The 17,226-nt window shown below is 40.5% G+C and overlaps 1 protein-coding gene across 1 annotated transcript in view; it reads left to right on the top strand.

The window, feature by feature from the left end:
• LOC147004076 (uncharacterized) overlaps window positions 1-17,226 on the top strand; it is a 103,260-nt gene that overhangs the window by 37,575 nt on the left and 48,459 nt on the right.

Here is a 17,226-nt window from a genome sequence, read left to right on the forward strand (position 1 = left end):
GAGCCCTAAGATGGAAAAGGCCAAGGAGACTCTATTGAAGGATCCAGGTGTGTTAGAGGCTTTGAACAAGGAGTGGGGTGGGGCTCACCTGAAAATTTATGTATTCCTATGCCCGTTTTTTATTACACACTTGATGCTGTCTGCAAATGCCCAGGGCATCGAGTTTTACATGTTGTAAATTTATGGCAGTATTGTATTTTTCCCTGCATCTCCAATTTCTGTTTTACAGAAAATCCTGTTGTCAGTAAATTTTCCATCACATGAATTAGGGATTATACTCATTTCATGCATATTACAATTGTTAGAATATTCACAGAGAAACATTCTGGTAGAGGATTTGCATTATCTGGTTTCTTTGGTATTGCAGATATTACAAAGCTCCTAGAGTTTACTCTAATCTCTGCTATCTAAATCTCCTAGTGCTTGCATTTTCAGGTGAATGGCCTTTGCACATGAAGTGCCCCAGAGTTCTTACACAGTTACCATCTCTTCTATCTCTGTCTCATCCCTTGTTATTCATGTTTTCATCCTATCCTTGTGTTTCATGTATGTTATGAGGAAGGTTTTAGATGGGTATCCATGCTGTCATATATTCATAAGTCCATGTTCCATGGTAAATGACAGCATGGGTTTCCATAACTCCACTTTCTCCTTCTTTTACAGTCTTGCCTTTTTCCCACTGCTGGCTTTTTATTCAGCACTCTCTGAGTTGGCAGTTTCCCTTAACAACCCATGTTTGGCTGAGTTATCCAGAAAGCACCAACAATTTAAATGTATTTCCAGTATTTCTACATATAGCAGTATGTCAGTTATAAATTCATTTTTGGGCCTGTGCTCATTTTGTTTGTTTGTTTTGTTTTTTGAGACAGGGTTTGTCTGTATAACCCTGGCTGCCCCGGAACTCACTTTGTAGACCAGGCTGGCCTCGAACTCAGAAATCTGCCTGCCTCTGCCTCCCAAGTGCTGGGATTAAAGGGGTGCACCACCATACCCGGATTGGGCCTGAGATCTTTAGAGTGACTTTTGACCAGCTTCTAGTGCATGTCTGTATTTCCTTTGTAGGCTGACCTCAGTTCACAGCAGTAAAGTTTCTGTTACCTACTTGTCACTACTACATCGGTCAACATACATTGTTAGACAGGTTGGTATTACAGCACAAGGGTCATCATCTAGGGAGAACCATTAATGACACGTTACACCCATCAGCCTACAGAGCCCCTTTTAGCAGTTTGTATGCTAAACCAGCATATCCAAGATCCTTTTAGACACTGAGTGGTCTTCTGACTTCTCAGATTATTCTTTAGGAATGTATAAAACCAAATGATATATTTTTTATATTTTTCTTGTATTCTATAGCATTCATATTTATTACTGATTGGGAACCTGAGAACTGCCTGGAACAATGCCTCAATGCAGATACATGGTTGTTCAGACAGATGTTCCAACTTTGATAGTATTTTAACAGATTTGATATAATGAGGGAATTATTCCAAGGGCATTACCCTCAAATGACTCATTTTGTGCATGTGTGTATATATCTATTCTCCCTTGCCAGTGAGTTTCTACCATTTCTCCTTCTTGATTTTGTATGTCAATATATTTTATGCAATATGCTCTCAGCATAAAATATATTCATAGTACTACTTTTCATAAAATTACATATAGAAGTTGTATACAACTCAAGTGTCATTTTTACACTAAAGACACTTACCTTGAGTTTTTAAATAAAATTTCTAAAATTTTCTCTACACCCCATCCCATCCCTCCTCTCCACCCCTCCAAGAGGATATCCCCACACCTCACCATACCACCAGGCCTCCCCAATCCCTGGCACTTCAAGTCTCTGGAGGGTTAGGTGCATCTTCTTTCACTGAGGTCAGACCAGGCAGTCATCCACTGTTTATTTGTCATGGTCATCATGTCAGCTGCTGTTTGCTGCCTGGTTGTTGGCCCCTTTTTCTGAGAGATCTTGGGGAGTCCAGTTCAGTTGAGACTGCTGGCATATGGATGGGGCCACCTTCTCCCTCAGCTGCTTCTGGCTTTTTCCCAATTCAACCATAGGGGTCATTGGCTTCCATCCATTGGTTAGGTGCTAGAATCTGCATCTGACTCAGTTGCTTGTTGGACCTCTTAGAGGGCAGCCATACCAGGCTCCTGTCTATAAGCACAACACAGTATGAGTAACAGGGTCACTGCTCTTTGCCTCCCCTGGATATGGATCCTAATTTGGGTCTGTCCATGGACCTCCTTTCTCTCATGTGCTTCTCCAGTTTTGTCCCTGGAGATTCTTCAAACAGGAACAATTCTGGATCAGAGGTTTTGTGTATAGGGTTGCAACTCCATCACTCCACTTGATGCCTGTCCCTCCACTGGACATCGCTTTATCCAAGGTCTCTCCCTTTGAGTCCTGGGAGTCTCTCACCTCCTAGGTCTTTGGAACATGGGAGATGGACCTCCATAGCGTACCTCCTGAGGCTGTCTATTTACATTTTTTCTACTGGTTCTCAGGACTTCAGTCCTCCCCCATCTCTCACAATACCTGATCATGTTTCCCCTTCCCCTCTCTGTCCCTGCTTCCACTTAGTTCTCTCCCCCCTTCTTTCCCCATAACTGCTTTCTTCTCTCTCCTGAGTGGGATTGAGACATCCTCACTTGGAACCTTGAGCTTTTTAACCCTCTTTAGTCATTTATGTTTTATTATATACTTTTTTTTGGCTAATATCCATTTATTAGTGTGTACATACTATGCATGTCCTTTTTTGGGTCTGAGTTACCTCACTCAGGATGGAATGTTCTTTTTTTTTTTTTTTTTTTTTTGTGGTTTTTCGAGACAGGGTTTCTCTGTGTAGCTCTGGCTGTCCTGGAACTCACTTTGTAGACCAGGCTGGCCTCGAACTCAGAAATCCGCCTGCCTCTGCCTCCCAAGTGCTGGGATTAAAGGCGTGCGCCACCACGCCCAGCAGGATGGAATTTTCTAGTTTAATCCACTTTCCTCCAAAGCTCCTGATGTCGTTGTTCTTAATAAATGAACAATACTCCATTGTGTAAATGAACCATATTTCAGTATCGATTCTTCCATTGTGGGGCATCTGGGTTGTTTCCAGATCCTGGCTATCACAAGTAAGGCCACTCTGAACATAGTGGAACACAAGCCCCTGTGTCATGGTGGGGCATATTTTGTGTATATGCCCAAGAGTGGTATAGCTGGGTTTTAAGGTATATCTATTTCCAATTTTCTGAGGAAGCTCCAGATTGATTTCCAGAATAGTTGACCAGTTTTCAATTCCACAAGCAATGGAAGAGTGCTCCTCTTTCTCGACATCCTGGCCAGCATGTGCTGTCACCTGAGTTTTTGATCTTAGCAATTCTGATTGGTGGAAGGTGGAATCTCAGTGTTGCTTTGATGTATATGTTTCTGATCACTAAGGACTTTGAATATTTCTTCTTTTGAAGTTTCTCAACCTTCCACAGTTGCTTCATTGTGAATTGTCTGTATAGGTATCTACCCCATTTTTTGATTGGGTTGTTTGGTTTCTTGGTGGCTAGCTTCTTGCATCCTTTATATATATTGGATATTAGCCTTCTATCATGCAGTTTTTATCACTATTGCTCTATAGTAACACTTGAGGTCAGGGATGGTGATTCCTTGTTGAGAATAATTTTAGCTATTCTGGTTTTTTTGGTCTTCTAGATGAATTTGAGAATTTTTCTACAACTTTGAACAATTGTGTTGGAATTTGGATGGAGATTTCATTAAATCTGTAGATGGCTTTTGGTAGGATGGCCATTTTTACTATGCTAGTTGTACCAGTCCTTCACCATGGGATATCTCTCCATTTTCTCCATTTTTTGTAACGTTTATAAAAAGAAATGAAGTGCACTGATTTTTAAACATAGCAGCTCCTATGTAGTTTGCTTGTGTGTGCTTTCTGGTTGCTAAATCTAGATATAGAGGCTAGTTTTAAGTGAGAAATTAGCTTTCTGTTTTTCAACTCCTTCACAGACTAAGTTTGGCTGCCTGGAAATATCTTTGTGGATAGATCTTGTACACATAGGTGTGTATTGCTCTGTCTCCTGAATTCTGGAGTTAAAGATGTGTCCCATGATACCTGGACCTAACATTTTCTTCATTAGAACGTGATCTGTTCCAGGCTGTTCTTGGACTTTGAAACCTGCCTGCATTTTCAAACTTAAACCAGAAACTTAACTGGGTGAAATTTTGTCTGAGATCATCACTCTTTCACTTCCTGGTACTCCTTTATTCCTCACACCATGAGCCTTGTTTTTTTTAAACCATCCCTTTCCCTTTACTGACTCATTAGTGTAGCTACCTCTGTAATTTTAGGTACTTGGAGCCCCTTATACAAATCATATTGCATGCTTATAGTTTGTGTAGTTGAGAAATTTTGGGCAGTGGGTGCGGGGAATTAAAGGGGATCCCACGTCCCACCAGAGCTCCAGTGCTCTTGGCAAGTGGACAGCAATCTCCATGAGGCCCAGGTGGGCGTCTGGCTGTGGGAAGCTATGGATCTCCAGTCCGCAGGGGTAGAGAGGAAGCAGTTTGTGGTCTCTGGGCCTCACAGAGGCCACAGACCACAGGTCCTCTGTCATGGACATCCCAGATGTCACTGTATGTTGTGGAAGAGCTGAGAACAAAGTGAGGGCCCTGGGAGCAACTCGGTCAGCCCCGGAGCTGAAGGGGGAAGGGAGCAGGGGGATAAGGCACTCTGTGGTTCCCAGGATGTGAGAATCTTTGTTCTTGTCTGTTGACTAGAAATAGTGAGAGGCTTTGCTGCTGGTTGTGGCATGTGGCTCTTTGGGTCAGGCCTATTCCATCGTTGAAGAACAGCAGCCGTTGATTAGCGGAAAGATGGTTCCTGGTTTTAAGGTGTTTATTGTAGAAAGTCAGAGAGAGGGAGAGGTGTAGGGAACTAGAAGCCAGCCATGGCCATGTAGAGAGAGGGAGGAAAGGATAGGGAGGAGGAGAGCTAGTGATGAAAATAAGAGATCTAAGAGAGAGAGGAGGAGCCAACCATCCCCTTTTATAGTGGGCTGGGTTACCTAGCCCTTGCAGCATTACTGCAGGGAGGAGCTGGTAACTGTGAGGTTGGAGTCTAGCCAGAATGCCAGGAGCTTGGGACATTGTCAATGTGACAAATAGTCACAGGATTATTCAGTTGTAGGGCTCTCTGTTATCAGACACCTGTTCTGGGAATGTAGCTCACTGTTCTGTCCCTTGTAGAGTTTTCTACTGGGTCTCCAAAGTAAGCTTTGCTCAACTAAAGTAAAGGCTGCCTTTCACAGTCCCTCAGAGAAATCCTCTAAAGAATGGTTCTTACATTAAATTATATATTCTTCAACTCATGTTTTCATAGTTCTTTCCCACAGCCTTAAAGTCTATCCTGAAGGTCATAACATTACCATTTTCCTGAGGAATATCTGACACATTGTTGCTTCATGGAATCTTACTGTTTCTGGTTATGTAGACATAAACCTTGGCAGGGAGAACATTCTCCCATAATCTTGGCAGCGAGAACATTCCACTTAGGAGGAACTTGTAGTACAGTGTATATGTTACCATTTGAGCAAGCCTTATGCCTACAGCAGCCATCAGCGCTGGATAAGTCACATATAGTATTGACCCTGCTCCCTTCTATTGCTATCCCAGACCTGGAAGACAGACTTTTTTCTTTAAAGTTTTATTTAACTATAGGCATGTTATTCTCTATGTTTTTATTTTCACTGAATGCCTATATGAAACCAATGGAACCATGAAGTAATCACAAAATGCATCACACAAGATTCAGGTAAAAATCATACCCTATTTTGTGTGTAGAAAGAAAGAATTAGTCTGTGTTTCTTTTCATGAACAGCAAGTGCCCTTTACCCCTGAGTCATCTCTTTAGCCCAGAGGTTTACATTTCTGCTACAGTTTCATGATAGAGCCTGAATATAACCCTGAGTTCTATTTTTGGAAAAATGAAGGAAGAATCATAAATGATAGTAATCTTTGCCACCCATAATCATGGTAGATGAATGAGCTCAAATAATAAAGATAAGAATAGTAATAAAGTTAAAGAATCATAAAAGGATCTGGTCCTTGCAGTCTATAATCATGTTAGATGAGTGATCTCAAATAATAAAGCAAAGAATATTGCTGAAGTCAAAAGATTCAGACTTTAAGTTGGACAGTAATAGAGTTATGTGCAGTAATGTATCCACAATTAATGAAGAATTAGTATAATTCTTATGCAACTTAAAACATTCCTTTCCATTGTAAAAAATCATTTTACTTTTTCATTTTGTTGTTACATGTAACATTTATTTACTCAGGTTCTCTTAACTATTCTGAAGGGAAACCACTGTGGAATTTATGAAATTATTATCTGTATTTGTTTTGTCATGTATAAGAAAATGGTAAATGACAATAAGGCTACCTAATGCTAATTTTTTGTTTCACTAAATATTCTCAAACTAAATCTATAATACATATTTTAATTCTTCATGAAAAGATTTTCTTTTAAGTTATTCTTGTGTTTACATTCCATACTCTGGTATGCAGCATTGTATATAGGCCTTAGGATCTCAAGTGAGCATTTTAGACTAAAGTCTGGCTGTTGACACCCAACTGCATACAGGATAGATACAGGGTCTCCATTTGAGCGAAGCTGACAGGTTTTAGAATTTGTTAGCACAGTTTCACTTACCATCAGTTACCATCTGAGATGTGATACTGGGATCAACAAAGTATTCTTAAAGATACATTCCTGCATCCAGACCTCAAATGTATACTTTATTATGTCTCAATATTTGCTGACTGTAAGACCACTATGTCATCTACTGTTTACTGAAAGAAGACACAATATAGACAATGATGATTTTAGATGATATCATTCCTTAAAACGGCCTCATAATTCTTATGACCTAACATATATTCTGTTCTTGATTAGCCTTCAGAATGACATGAATTTTTTTCTCTGAAAGGGAACCCTAAATCCAATCATAATATGTTTTCCTATAATTGGTTTTCATCTGCTGCTTTCATAAAGCACCCTGATCAAGGAAAGTAATAGAAGAAAAAGATCACTTTGGGTAATGCTTCCAGAGGATAACCATCCACCATGGCATGGAGGCCTGACAGCAAATAACCAAGTTGTTGAAACTCAGTCACTAAGGAGGAAGAGAGAGAACTAAGGTGGCTTTGGTCTATTCTTTCTCGGAGTGCATACCCCCAGTGTCATTCTATATTCAGTAATGTTCCATCAACTAAATTTCCCCAAACATTATGACATACTGGGGATCCAACTTCAAAAGTATAAACCAGTAGGAGACGTATTCATTCAGGCCTATATAATCAGTCTTCTAATATCCTTGCACATTTTCTTTGAAGATTTATTTATTATTATACATAAGTACACTGTAGCTGTTGTCAGATGCACCAGAAGAGGGTGTAAGATCTCATTATGGGTGGTTGTGAACCACCATGTGGTTGCTGGGATTTGAACTCAGAACCTTCGGAAGAGCAGTCAGTCCTCTTACCCGCTGAGCCATCTCACCAGCCCATCCTTGCATATTTTAACTGGTTTTGATATCAATGTAGAAAGTATAGCTTTAATTTCTTGTTTGGGTTTCCTGCTTGTTTGTAAGACACAGTCTCACTCTATAGACCTTACTTTCATGTATCCTGATATGGAGACCAGAATGGCTTCTAGCTTACATAAATCTGCCTGTCTGAGCCCCATGAGTACTAGGATGAAAGAATTACACCACTGTATCAGGCTTGAAACAAACTTTTATCTTTTAATATTTCTGCTAACATGCAACAACAATTTTGTTCATTTGTTTACCTATGCCTTCCATGATTGAGCTAGCTCCTCAGCTTTCATTGAAACCCTGATATTTGTCTTTTGCATCCTGTATCTTCCTGAATTGGCCCTCCATTGAGTTACCATCAGGGTTACAGATTTCATTTCTTGTTTCATTTCAGATTGAGGATTCCTTAGAATTTTATATCTCTTGGTTCACTGTCCACAGCCTGCATTATCATAATTATTTCCTTAGGCAATTACAGGAGTTCTGTTTTCTATCATTCAGTTTGTTCCCGTCCTCTTTGAGATCCTGTGCTTGTTTCCTCTTTATGTCCTTTGACCTCATTGAATGGTGTTTGAATTGTATTTTGAGTTCTGTCTCTTGAGTTTGTTTCATAATTCATTTTGCCATGAGCATTGGTATCACAGTAGTGATTTGGGGTAGGGAAATTCTATCAACATTATCAAATTGCTTGAGTTCCAGCCTGTATTTTTTGTTATTCTGTGTGGCATTAGGTCAGGTGGATTTCCATGAGATGTTATTCTTAAGCTTTGATAATCTAGGATGGAGGGCAAGAACTAGGTTGCAGCTTCCTACTAGATTCAGCTAAGTTCTGGGCAGGTAGCACTCAAGTGGTGTGGTCTAGAACAGATCCAGAGCATCCTGACAGCTATGTGTATGGCTTCGTCGTACTAATTTGAAGGTTTGGTCAGTATGTGCGGTGTAAATTTGGTTAGGGAAATTTCCTATCTTGTGTAGAATTAGAGATGAAGCATCCCCTCAAGCACAGACACTGTGGGTTGGGCTGTGGAGTCCCCATCCTCTCAAAGGCTTGAGGGAGTTAAAAAGAACCTCTCTTGAGAACCTCCAGTACCCTCATGATCTGCTTCTGCTTCCAGAGTGCATGGATTAAAGCCCCGAGTCTCTATGTCCAGTTTTTGTATTCATCACCAGGATTCCTTATCAAACCCTATGCATATGTGTAGGCTGTGTGCGAATGAATTTCATTTTAGGTAGATTACAATGAGATTCTGAAAGTATAAAGAACATTTCAAGGAAGCTATCTTTTTTTTTTTTCCTTCATGTGTGTTCTTTCAGGCTCCTTTATTAGGCTCCTTTCCTTGTTCCATGATTAATTCAGAAACTGAGTAAGGTACAGTATTGTCACCATGAACTTAAAGTTTCTCTATGCTCTTGAGTTTTGAGTGATCTTTGATTAGAAAGGTGTCTTGCTTTATCCAAGGTAAAATGGTACCTAGATATCAGTCTTAGCTGCATCACTAGCAAGGCTGGCTGGGACCATCTGCCACTTAGGCAGAGCCACCTGCTGTGCTGCTTCTCATCACTCTCCATTGACTACCTGCTACCTGCCTGAGGCTGAACAGGTTCTCTGAGATCTCCCAGAGTTAGCTACAAACTGTGATTTTCAAGGGTTCCTACTAAAAGGCTGATCTGACAACTTCAAAGGAACTTTGTGTGGCTGGGAATGGGCCTCCCCTCTTCTTTATAAAGCATGTTTGCCAACATTAAAGTTGAATCTTGATCAGAATACTGTCTTGACTCCATTATTTCTCTCCCCACCTAGATTCCCTCTTCCAGTTCCAAGATGCCTTCCTTTAGCTGTATTATTGCTCTAGCTCTAACTTGATATAGCATATTGAAGAGATATGGGAAAAGTGGGCAGCCTTGTCCCCAATTTTAGTGGAAATGCTTTAATTTTCTTTATGTTTAATTTGGTACTTGGTAAGGGTTGCTGTATATAACCCATATTGTGTTTAGATATGATCACTCTATCCCTTCTCTCTCCAAGACTTATGAAAAAGGGGTGTTGCATTTTCTCAAACATAATTTTGGCATAAAGTGAGATACTTATGTGAGGTTTTACTTTCCGTGTTTTAAATGGTGTATTATTGTTTTGGCTATTCCTGGCTGTCAACTTGACTACATATAAAATGACTACAATCCAGAAATAGAGGGAATACCCATGATCCAGATCTGAGTCTGTAAGGCACAGGCATCTGACCTGGAACTTGGCATGGAATGACGCATGCTTTTGATCTAGGTCTTGAGGCATGGTGGCCATGAGAAGCTTAGGTGTCAGGAGCCATCAAAGGACAAGTTAATATGTCCTACTATCAGAGGACAAACTGGTGATTTTCCTGAGATTACTTTACTTTAGGCTAGCAAAATTATGAAAGAGCTTCAGTAGGCAAGGTACTGGAGAAAATCACTTTAGGAAAGATTTCTGCTCTTAATGTGCTTTTCCTGTCACTATTAAACATATATAAAAACCACTAGGAATGCTGAACTACAAGATGAACTAACTTGTAGTGATACACTAAAGATATGTAGATGGTTTCTTTATCCTATACAATAATGATCCAAAAGAATTCCTAAGTTGATGTTAATTACTAAGCTTTTTTAATAATAAAATTAATACCATTCTGATAGTCAGAACTGCAGTGAATACTCTGCTATCCTTTAGTCTCACTTCGGAGATAGAAACCAGACATTCTTCAGCTCAGAGGTTGTAAAAGCATTAGTTAGAGGTCATAAAAAGGGAATGAATGATTTATTATAGGTACAAGAACAGAAGACATAAGATTGGCTAGATTTATATTTGCAAAACTTTACTAATAACTTACTATTTTTAACCCTCTGTGAACCTGTGGACCTGTGATAGGTGAGGAATGTATAACCGTGTAATTACTCTTAATGAATATGCATGTTAACATTCAGTGTTTGAAACTTCTTATTCGATTTATGATTTGAATTCATGCGTAAACTTGTGATCATTTTTTACCATGTGGTCATGTATTCTGGAAGATGTATAAGGGCTGAGGATAAAGTGAGGAGCACAAATTTCCCTTGTTCAGCTCAAGATCATATGGCTTTCCCCCCTTTTCTTAGAGAGCTTTCATAGAAAATATTTACAACTTAGAAATAAACATTAAAATCACTTTTTCAAAGTGTCTCCTTTCTTTCCTCCAAATCAAGCAGCAGGCTGTAAGTTTGTGCGCTGCAATTCATGGGAGACAGCACAGAGGCTGCATTACTTACAATCCTGCTGTTAGGCTACAGGTGGTAATTGCCTAATTGCCTAAGCCAGTAGCTTTTAACTCTCAGAATAAACAAATAAATTATGCCTTTTTAGAAGTTATCATCAGCATTCAGTATAGTTAGAAAGTTAGAGTTTCTTGAAGCCATCATTCTTTGAAGTCACAGCTGAATTCTGGTCTGTGTTTCATTTCAAACACTCCAGACTGGGAGCCTCCCAAGAGGCCCCTCATATCCAAATGACCAGAGCAGACCTTTGGGTCCCTACCTGTGGCGTGGCCCATCGCACAGGCTCAGGTTGTGGGACAGCTTTTCCTAGCCTCAGCTGACTCTTGTGTCCTTCTCCAAGGCTCGGATTTATATAAGAAAGCATGCAGATGCTCAATTTCTTTCACAAAATTACCATGTAACTGCAGGTATCCAGACATGTAAAAGAGAAAATGATTCAGCGTAAGGTCCAGACTAAGGAAGGAGTTCTCTGTAATACTTGTGTAGCCTGAAGGAAGCCATGAGTTCAATCTGCTGTACTCATAAAACCCTGTGTGGCAGCAGAAGGCTATAAACCTAGAACTTAGGGAAGTGAGGCAGCAGGATCAGAAGTTCAAGATTAACCTCAGTGAGACGCTGAGTCTAAATTCAACCAGGGCTGCTTAAGAAATCCTATCAAAAAATGGAACTAGGCAGGCATGGTGATATACAACTTTATCCAGTTCTGGGGAGCTAGAGAAAGGTAGATCTCTGTGAATTCAAGATCAACCTGGTTTACATAGGGAGTTCCAGACAAGACTCCACATTGAGACACATCTCTAAATTAAAAAAAAAAAAAATGAATAAATAAGCCAAGTTATGTCACATAGCTTCAATCTCAGTTCTGAGGCAGAAGAGGGAGGTTGTCCTAGAACTTTCTGTGCAGACAAGACTTGCCTTGAATTTATAGACATCCCCTCTCTTCTAATTCCATTCTGATTTATAAGAATGCATCACTCGGGCTGGTGAGATGGCTCAGTGGGTAAGAGCACCCGACTGCTCTTCCGAAGGTTCAGAGTTCAAATCCCAGCAACCACATGGTGGCTCACAACCATCCGCAACGAGATCTGGCGCCCTCTTCTGGAATGTCTGAAGACAGCTACAGTGTACTTACATATAATAAATAAATCTTTTAAAAAAAAAAAAAAGAATGCATCACTCTGCCTAGCTTACTCTCTTAGCTCTTTAGGCCTCTAGGATGCTAAAAAGGTTCTTAACTCTGGGGATGCTGAACCCACAAGATAGGAGTCCCCAATCTTACAATGGAAAACTGGAAAACCATTCTAATCTAGCTTGTGAGAAAACGCTCCAGAGTGTCATCTACCCAACAAGAGGATGCCTTCCTGTGCCAGGTAGTACACAGAGAGTAATGCATTGATAGGTTTCATCACTTTTCATGAACACTCAAGGATATTTTTTACCTTATTGAGCAGACATTATATCCATGACAACCATCACAGTAAAGGCTGATCACTCCTTATCTGAAAATTCAGATTCCAATACATCCTCAAATTTAAAATTCTTACATTACCACAGTGATGCCATCAGCAAAAAAGGTCTGTGGTCTTATGTGATCTCAGTTTTTATTGTCACCTTAACTAAATTTAGAGTCACCTAGGGAACATGATTCTAGACATGTCTATGAGCACATTTCCTCAGAGCTTCAGCTGAGAATGGAATACACAACCTGGATGTGTGCAGCACCAAATAGTGGACTGTGGACCTGGGCCACGTAACAAGTAGAAAGTAAGCTGAGCACCACCATGCATCTCTCCTGCTGCTGTAGTGCAGACACCATGTGACCATTCACATTCATGCCCTACTTTCCTTAAGTCAGGCTTGTATTTCTCTGGATCCAAGAGCCTGTCTTCTTAAAGAAATCCTTGTTTAAGTTGTTTTTGTCAGGACTCTATTCTGTCTGTCTGCTGTCTGTCTGTATGTTATTTATCTATCATTCTAGTTGAATGAGTATATGGGCATGAGATTGGAGGTCAGAGAATAACTTGCAGGATGTGCCTCTTTGCTTCCACTGAGAGGGTCCGTGCAATAGAACTCAGGTCACCAGGATTGTGCAGCAAGCACTTTTAGCTGAAGAGCCATTTTATTGGCTCTTGTGTTAGGCTCTCTACCCCATGTATGCATGTGTACAAACACATAAGAATCATGTGTTTGAATTTGTTCCTCATGCAAAGATGTCTCATTATATATGTAAATGTTTGAAAATACTAAACACTAAAGTAAATCTAGTCTCAAGCAGTTCAGACCAGCGACAGTGGTCCTGAAGTAGCTTCCATTGGCCTATGTATGCTATGCCACAACACCAAAAAGTGCAATGATTACCCAACAGAAATCTTAACTGCTCCTAGTTCTGTAGGCTGATGTTCACTGTCAGGCACTGTTGGTCTGGCTTCTGAAGGTCTCTTCCTTCTCTTCTAGATAGCCACCCTCTCACAATTGCTGTCTGCTTGTACTTTGATGGAGTTCCCTATTTAGAAGAACAGCAATGTTACTGGAGTAGGGCCAGACTTTTATCTGCTTACCTTCCTAAAAGTCTTGGCCTCCAGACACAGCCATGTGCTGTGGAGTTTAGACCTGGACACACAGGTTGGAGGTAATGGGGGTTATATACAGTTCAAGCTGTGCTGCTCTCTCTTCTCTGCAGGGTGTGGTTCTGATGCGTTGTTTGGGAATCTGCTTGTAAGCACAGTTCCTGTTACCTAGTTAGTTTTTAATCAATCAATGAGGATGCTAGCTGCTAATGGCTAAGAAGAGGTGGGAATTCTAGGTTTCCATAGGCAGGCTAAGAGATGCAAGAGGAGCAAAGCAGATTCACCATGCTTTAGAGTGAACAACCAGCCATGAGATGTTAAGGAGGTAAGGTTTCTCTGTGAAGTCCTGACTGTCCTGAAATTTTCTCTGTAGATCAGGTTGGCCCCAAACTCAAGAGATCCTCTACCCCAGCTACATCAATTCTGGCTTGATTCCTCATTGTTAATTCTGGATAGAGAGCACAGGTCAGGTCCCAGCAAGGAGATCAAGAGGACAAACCTTTTAGACACTCCAGGAATAAAATCTGCAGCACCCAGTGTCACCATGGCCATAGACAGTTGAAGTGAATTACTGCTCTTCAGTTAGTGGCCCTGTTATAATTCTAAACAGTGACTGTAATATCTACTTCACCTCTCACTGACATTGACATAGATGATGAAAGCCAGCTCCAGATATCACACAATATACTCAAGGTCACAATCTGAAACCACTCTGAGGTCTCTCTGTTTAGGCTGAAATACTCAGAGCAAGATAACAGCCAGGCAGATGAGGATATTAGATTGACCTGAAATGTGAATTCCTAGAACATACATCACAATATCCCAGATCACTTGTTGCAGAAGACGTACATGATGTTGCAATCCATGCTACATAATGAACTTGGAAGACACACGAAGCAAACCTTCAAAGAAAACATATAGAAATAATCTAGTGATGTGGCACACAGCACAACTTTAATCCCAGCACTTGAGAGGGTAAGGCAGGAGGATCTGGATGTCAAGTTCAACAGTGGCTTCTACAAATAAAAGAATAGAAAATAAAATAAATGAAATGAAATAAATGTTGGTTCAACAAAATATCAACTAACCTGTCCTACAGTGGAATATTATCCAACTTCCAAATATGCAAGAAGTTGTGAGTAAATAATGTGTATTCTAGTCTTATTGTTATCTAGTCTCCCTCCCTGCCTCTATGTTTAATAAACTTATTTTCTTTTAGGAAATATAATTAGTAAGGAAATTCTCACACATTATACTATGGATGAAAGTTATCGACGGTATATCCAGTGAACTAAGCCTATGAATGAAGTATAGATGTGGCTAGACAGTGCTGGATTTTGCATAACCTGGATTATGAATGATTGTGAGCCACCACCTAGGTACTTTGAACAGAATTCTGGCCCTGGAGAAGAAGTTAGCACTCCTCCCCACATCAGCACCTCTCTAAACCCAAGTCAGAAGAAAATGCTTCTCAAGTAAGAGGTGTGATACTGAATAGCGACGCTTACTTGGAATTTGAAGGCCATAGCGAGGCTGCCTGCCATGTGCTTGCCTGCCACAGGGTGGAGAATCCAAGGGAGGTCTGAGAAGATGAGCAGAGCAGAGATCTAGGAAGTCACATAGAAAACTCAAAATGATACATCAGTAGGTGAAGTTTCGAAAGCGCTGATCAGTCAGAAACTTGTGGTGTGAGGTCAGGATGAGACCATGACCAGAGTACAGGGCAGGGTGTGGGTTGAACAGTGCAGCTCAGAGTCTGAGAGGATTCAGGGAAAGGTAGGACATATTTTTATAGGATTCATCCTTGATGCTAATAAGTGAGAGGAAGCATGGACAGCAAGAGAGAAGTTGTAAATTTTATACTTGTACTAAGGAAATTTTAGATGTAAAAAATGTAGAAATTAGATGTAAAAAATGTAGATGTAGAAATTTTAGATGTAAAAAGGGGAAAATTCAAGGCATAGCTTGACTTATTAGGTTCATGAGGCTCCCATTTACAAAGATAGGAAGAGGGGCTACACTGAGGATGGGGGTTACAAATGAGGACCTAGGCTATTGGTGTATGATTAAGACACTTTCTTTTTTTTTTAAAAAGATTTATTTATTTATTTATTTATTATATGTAAGTACACTGTAGCTGTCTTCAGACACTCCAGAAGAGGGCGCAAGATCTCGTTTCGGATGGTTGTGAGCCACCATGTGGTTGCTGGGATTTGAACTCTGGACCTTCGGAAGAGCAGTCGGGTGCTCTTACCCACTGAGCCATCTCACCAGCCCCCAAGACACTTTCAATATGCCATTTACTTATATATCTTGGTGACTAATTTTTTGTATATTTTATTTATTTATATTTCAAATGTTATCCCCTTTTCCGGTTCCCCTCCAGAAACCCCCATCACTTCCCTCCTGCTTCTATGAGGGTCCTCCCACATGCCCCCACCTACTCCTGTCTCCATTCCCTGGCATTAATGTACACTGGGCCATCAAGTCTACACAGGACCTAGGACCTCTCCTCCCAGCCATGCCCAACATGACCATCTTCTGTTGCATATGTAGCTGGGGACATGGGTTGCTCCATTTGTACTCTTTGGTTGGTGATTTAGTCCTTGGGAGCTCTGGTGTGTCTGGTTGTTTGATATTTTTGTTCTCCCTATAGGGTTGCAAACCTTTTCAGCTCCTTCAGTCCTTTCTCTAACTTCTCCCATATGGACCCTGTGCTCAGTCCATTGGTTGGCTGCAAGCATCTGCCTTTGTACTTTTTAGGCACTGGCAGAGCCTCTCAGGAGACATCTATATCAGGCTCCTGTCAGCAAGCACTAATTGTCATCCACAATAGTGTCTGGGATTGGTGTCTGTATATGGGATGAATTCCCAGGCAGAGCAGTCTCTGGATGGCCTTCAGCATCTGCCTCACACTTTGTTTCCATATTTCTCTTAGACAGGAGAGTGGGGTAAAACAAATTTAATATTTGGGGTTGTGAGGTCTGATCCTAAGAGGACTTACATATCACATGTAATTAATTGGAAGACATATGTGATAAAATGAACTCTAGTGTGAGTTTTCACTGTAGTTCATATAATTCTTGGGTTTCTTTGTTGTGCTTTTATTGTCATTTTAGATATGGTCTCACTAAGAAGTATGTCTGGACAGACACTTGTTATATAGACCGGGCTGGTCTTCAACTAAGAGTCATCTACCTACATGTGCTATTAGTAGTGCTGGGACCAAACGCAAGTGTACCCACCACAGGTTTCCATCTTATTTTACATAGGTCTCCCTAAATATTCTGTGCTAGCTAGGAAATGAAGACCCCCATGACTCAGCCGAGATACCAAGTGTGAGTGGCCACCTACTCTGTGCCTTTAATTTTATTTTTTTTTTAAACAGGATCTTATTAGGTTTGCCTTATCAAGGGTTGTTGGTGGAGTAATGTGCTACCAACCACTCTCAAACAGAGTAGATGAGATGAGTGGCCTGTTCTCCCATTCTGTTCTCAGTGTTGTTCTTGAAGCCCAGGTGAAGAGGAATGTTAATTTATACAAAGGCCTGAGGAGAGATGACTCAATCACTTAGAGCTGTGGATATTTTTGTAGAGAACCTGTGTTTGATGACCAATACCTACAAGGCATCCAATGCTGTATTATGACAGAGCAAGCAAGACAATGTCTTCAGTCCTCTATCTTGTGTTGTTGCTAAGGCCATTTCAGGTTTAATTTGAATTTGATCTTCTTGATGAATCCTATGGAAATTACTAAACTTCATTTCTAGACACCCAAGTTCAAG

Source organism: Mus caroli, unplaced genomic scaffold (genome assembly GCF_978045245.1).
Source record: "Mus caroli unplaced genomic scaffold, Mus_caroli_1 scaffold_6, whole genome shotgun sequence".
Lineage (NCBI taxonomy): Eukaryota > Metazoa > Chordata > Mammalia > Rodentia > Muridae > Mus > Mus caroli.